This window comes from Scardinius erythrophthalmus (genome assembly GCF_964197995.2).
Source record: "Scardinius erythrophthalmus genome assembly, contig: HAP1_SCAFFOLD_165, whole genome shotgun sequence".
NCBI classification, from domain to species: domain Eukaryota; kingdom Metazoa; phylum Chordata; class Actinopteri; order Cypriniformes; family Leuciscidae; genus Scardinius; species Scardinius erythrophthalmus.
The window spans coordinates 41,694-47,574 of NW_028296446.1; positions in this window are offsets into that span (position 1 = coordinate 41,694).

Consider the following 5,881-nt stretch of genomic DNA (forward strand, 5'->3'; position numbering starts at 1 on the left):
TATTAGCTTGTCATCACTTTATACTTGTATTCGTCTTTCCAGTCCAATCCTCCTTAAAACGAAACAAATATTTCCTCCCTTGTTTACTATTTCCGCATTCTAATATATATATATATATATATATATATATATATATATATGTTTTTACATTATATAGGCTATACTATCCTATATCAGTTTCTTGTAAATGATGTTTCAACTCTTGTCTTTCTTGTGTAAATGTCCTGCATGAAGTGTGCCTAACAGTTTCAGTCACTTTGACGAATACGAAGAGTTACAGTTAACTTACAGTAGTCTATTCGTTACAACCTGTTCTTTCCTTTTATTGTCATCTCTCTTATAATGCTACTTTATTCTGAATCATGACAATCTTCCTACTTTCATGATCCCTTGATGTTAATCACGTTCTCTTACGAGAGGTTCTCTCGTATTGCGTAAGTAGCTTACGCTGCGGGAAAGTCTTCTTTCTCGAGATACTGAAGCCAAAAATTATCCTTAATTTTTAATAATCTTGTCAAAGCAGTGCGGCAGCCTGCAGCATAGACATAATATACATAGACGCCCTATTGGCCGCTGGATCGTACGTCAACGGCGCCGCCATACTGCGGAGGGCAACTTTCCCATACCTCTCATAACGAGAATTGAGAAAAATGCCTATTTCTTGTGCTGCTTGGGGCTTTTCAAATCGCCACACAATTGAACACAGGTCTCAGGGAATTACCTTTCACAAGCAAAACTGAAAATTTGTTTCTGGTTGCATGTCATTTACTATTTTTATTTTCAGAGGAGAAAGGCCGCGAAATTTAAAAATGTAGTTTTAAGAGTTTTTCAGTCGACAATGTAGTTGTTTAAAGCTCAAATCTGTGGTTTATTTATAAAGATAGCGCCTTTTTAAAAATGTTATCTGACGGTTTCGGAGGTGTGAGATCCAGCGATCACCGCGGGCGCTCAGCGCTCATGTACCCCGCCGAGAACAGCCTTGCCTCGTGCTTCTGAGTTCTGACGTTCGTCGCTGTCAGTTTAGTGAGAATAATTCGTCTTGTGTTTATCTAACGGGCGATCTTTGGTTTCATTAATCTATAATTTGTTCCTTGGCAGATTGTTTTGGCTGAGGGCAAAGTGAAGTTTCATAACTTTATATATTTAGGCTATTTAACTTTAACAGTGTAGCCGCTGTATGTTTGACTGGATCGTTTACTTTATTTCTTGACTTGTATAGCTTCTTATACCTTTTAAAAACTGAAATTTAACAAAAAGAGACAGGGTTGCGTCATTTTATTTTATATAGCCTATGTAATAATATTTTAAAATGTATAAATTTACATTATTTATTATTGTTATTATAATAATATACCACTTGCGATTATCAATCTATTATAGTTATGCTGTTAAATTATTTTACTATTCATAGTAACTATTTAACTTATTATTTTTTGTCTATATTCTGTAATTGATATTTCATATTCTATTGCTATTATTATAGTATTATACATAAACTATATGCTATTATCAATATATTATTATTATTATTATTATTATATTAGTACTTATGATAGGCTATTATATAATTATACTTTTCATTACTATTTTATTTACTGTATAGCCTACTGTTTGTTTATTTTATTGACTAAACTATTTACTATTAGCCTACCTCTCACTTTATCTTATATTTACTATTTACATTGCACTGTAGTTGTACCATATCATATGTATTACCATAAAGGATCCATCAGTTATCTTTGTTATTGCTAAAATCGGGTCAATGACAGAATATGCTTTTCCCACAATAAGAAAACTTTATTTAATTTAATGTGAAAATTAAATTATATCTCAGCATGGGGGTGTTCACAATTCTTATTCAAGAATGAAAAGGTAAATAGGCTACATGACAAGCCTGAGCTTTGGCCATTCCTTATTAAAAAAAATAAAAATAAATTATAAGTCTAACTATCGAGAGTTTAACTAACTACAGATGGAACTTTTTTGTACACCACATACAAACCACCGAAATCGGTTGATAAATGTAATTTTTTTTTTGTTTTTTATACAGAAAAACCGCAGCTCACCTGTTTACTTGCATTTGATTACAGCGCAGTCTTGCCCTCCACAAAATGGCGGACGCGTTGACGTATCGCAGCAACGTTCCAAAGCGGCCAATAGGGCGTCTATGTATTTATTATGTCTATGGCCTGCAGACCTAGGGCAGGCTTACTAGCGTTCCCATTGGCTGCCCTGCGGCAACTGCAGCAGCCTATCGCTGAGCCCTAGGCGTGACGTCACGACCAATGAGCGCGCTTAATGCGTCACAGCCCGCAAAAGGGGTGTGGCTTAGCGTATATAAGCAGGGCTCAGAGGCTGCTTCACTGGTTTCTGTCTCTTCAGCGGAGCTCTCCGCATCGCTGGACTCTGAGGAAGCCGCCGTCGAATCAAGCGACCAGCACGCCGAGGATCTCAGACTGAGGAAGCCGCCGTCGAATCAAGCGACCAGCACGCCGAGGATCTCAGACTGAGGAAGCCGCCGTCGAATCAAGCGACCAGCACGCCGAGGATCTCAGACTGAGGAAGCCGCCGTCGAATCAAGCGACCAGCACGCCGAGGATCTCAGACTGAGGAAGCCGGCCGACTTCGCCGCCTTCAGCTTTCCCTGCCTGCTCCGCTTTCCGGCGAATTATATCCTTTTCTGCTCTGTGTTGTGTGTGTTTGTGTGTTCGCCCCGCGACACACTTTGCATCTAAAAGAGCGCGAGGCGTTCATCCTGTGGCTCGTGCAGAGCCCCGCTCAGCGACGGAGACCGCCATGTATCTGCGCTCTCTGCCTGGGCCTCGACCACGCAGCCGCTCCCTTTCCTCGGGCGGCTGCGAACAGTGTGAGGATTTGCCGATGTCGACTCTGCGGGCTCGACTCGCCATGTTTGATGATCCTCCCCCTTCTCTGGCTGCCTCTTCCGGGCCGCGTAAGAAGAAACGCCGCTCTCAAAGGCCTTCCGAGCCGGTTATGACAGCTGAGCGCTCGCCGGAGCCCCCCCCGCGAGCCTCGCTATCTCCTTCTCCCCCCCACCTCCCGCATGAATATGGGCTTCGCCCGCACTGCCGTCGCCTCAGGGGATGGACAGCGCTGCTATCATAGACAGCTGCTTACTCCCCTCTGTCAAGCCGCGCAAACGGCGCCGCTCACAAGGGATGTCAGAACGGACGGTCTCGGGCTTAGCTTCCTTTACGTTACAAGAAAGCTACCCCGCGTCTCGGTCGCGCGCGTCACTCACCGGCCACCTCCATTCTCACACATTTCTCAGTCCCCTCCTAAGCTCAGGCGACTAGACATATCTATATTGCAGTAAACAAGTCTGTTGTTATACACGCACGCCTGCAAACAAACGATGTCACAGCACATGATGACATCTTCCCGCTCTCTCTCCCTGTGTTCGAGCCGCGCAACTGCGCCGTTCTCAAGGGATATCAGAGCGGACGTCACGAGCACCGGCGAAAGGAGGAAGAGAGAGTGTTTTCGTCCCGCCTAGGCCGGACTACCTCCAATCCTCGCATATGTCTCAGTCCCCTCTGAGTTCAGGCGGCTGGAAATACTAATACTGCAGTAAACGGGCCTGTTTTAATACACCCGCGCCTGCAAACAAACGCCAAAACGAAACATGACGCTCGGTCATATGCTCGCACTGACTGCAAGCTCATGTGAGCCCTGTGGCTCAGTGGCAGAACATTAGGCTTCCGCACCGAAGACCCGTGTTCGAATCCGGCTCTGGCGGCAGAGAAATATTTGTTCTGCTGGCTTCTCCGAGCTCGCGGCCAGCTTTCTTACTGCCCTCGGTCTGCAGGCTGCCGCACTGCGCTGACAAGATTATTAAAAATTAAGGATAATTTTTGGCTTCAGTATCTCGAGAAAGAAGACTTTCCCGCAGCGTAAGCTACTTACGCAATACTCGTTCCCTCTTCTAGAGAGAACAGAGGTTACATTTAGTAACCGAAACGTTTTATCATGACACACGCTGTGATTTATTCCAAAGTGACTCAGGCTATGCTCATATATAATGCATTTAGCGTTAAATAATCTAAATGTTGGCTCTTGAAAGTAGGGTTAAGTTAACCCTAACCCAAGAAGGCTATTCTCTGTACTCTGGGTTATTTTTGGTGAGCACCAGAAAGATCTAAAGAGGCCGAGACGCGCTAAAGCAGCAACATGTTGTTTTATTTATTTTTCAATGCCATTATATTTTGTAGTCATTTTGAATGTACACAAATAAAAATATACATTACTGTTTCGAATGATGTCATATTATCTGTATGACTATATAACAGAGTAGGGGAGACCGAGGACAGTTGCAACACTTTTTGCATTTCTCTCAGTTACTCAGAGACTATCTGGACTAGACCAACCAAATTTGTATATATGAAACTTGCATCTGTCTGCTAATTACCCATACCATTTAAAGATGATTATATATGACATATCGTTTACAGTATTTATTTGAAAGAAAGAAGTCAGATGTTGCAACTGACCCCGACCCAGGGACGCTTGCAACACGTTAAAAATACCTTACATTTCTCTAATTAATTTTAGCTTTTTGTTTCAATGAGCATATAATTCTGAAAATATTAACTGTTTTAGGCCTACTATAATATTATAGTATTATTTATTTCTATAATATTATTGTAGCCTATAATTTATTTATTTAGTCATATTTATCAAATAACAGTTATTGAGTTTTGTTAGTTCATGTGTAGAACATAGGCCTGCACAGATTCAGTGATCAGGAGTTACAGATGCTATTCAATCTCTCCATATCTCAGTGTCAGACAGGAAGAACTGAACAATTTGCAATGCAACAAACCTTTATTAAACATGCAATTTATTTAACTTGTTGCAACTGTCCCCAACGCTATCAGCCACGACAGAACATCATACGCCTGCTAGACACACTGACTCTGACACATGATAACCATGGCACTTAGAAGTCAACACAACAATAATTCAAACTAAGAATGTTTAGATTAATTCATACAAAATGTCAGGACAGTATGACAAAAATACATCTCATGAAAAAATATACTTTCATACCTCCAAAACAAGTTGTGTTCAATAAATGCAGCAGCAGATGTTGAATATGTCTACTGTCTTCTTGGTGTGTGTGTGTGTGTGTGTGTGTGTGTGTGTGTGTGGTGGGGGGGGGGGGTCTAACTGAGCATGTGCAGTGTGTGTGTGTGTGTGTGTGTGTGTGTGTGGTGGGGGGGGGTCTAACTGAGCATGTGCAGTGTGTGTGTGTGTGGGTGTGTGTGTGTGTGTGTGTGTGTGTGTGTGTGGTGGGGGGGGGGGTCTAACTGAGCATGTGCAGTGTGTGTGTGTGTGTGTGTGTGTGTGTGTGTGTGGTGGGGGGGTCTAACTGAGCATGTGCAGTGTGTGTGTGTGTGGGTGTGTGTGTGTGTGTGTGTGTGGTGGGGGGGGGGGGTCTAACTGAGCATGTGCAGTGTGAGTGTCATCACTCTAGCTTGTTTCTGATTGGAGAAAAATGACGTGTTGCATCTGTCCCCGTCCGGTCTCCCCTATAAAGTTATAATATCCCAGCAGTGGAACTAATCCCAGTCATGGCGCTCTCACACAACATAGATCAGTTCTGGCGTTGCTTCATATCGCAGACTGCTCATTATCAGAATGAAACACAGTCAACCAAACATATAAAAAGTTATTCTGCCTAATTTAATTGGTCTGTTGTACAGTATAAAGGGCGAGCTGTGCCGCACACAGCCCTACTCCAGACATTCCCCTTGCTGTGAAGACGCGGATTTAGCCTATACGGGTATTTTGGGACTCGACTGAAGTATGACGCCTTTTTATATGTATTAGAATATAATATATTAAAATACATAATCTT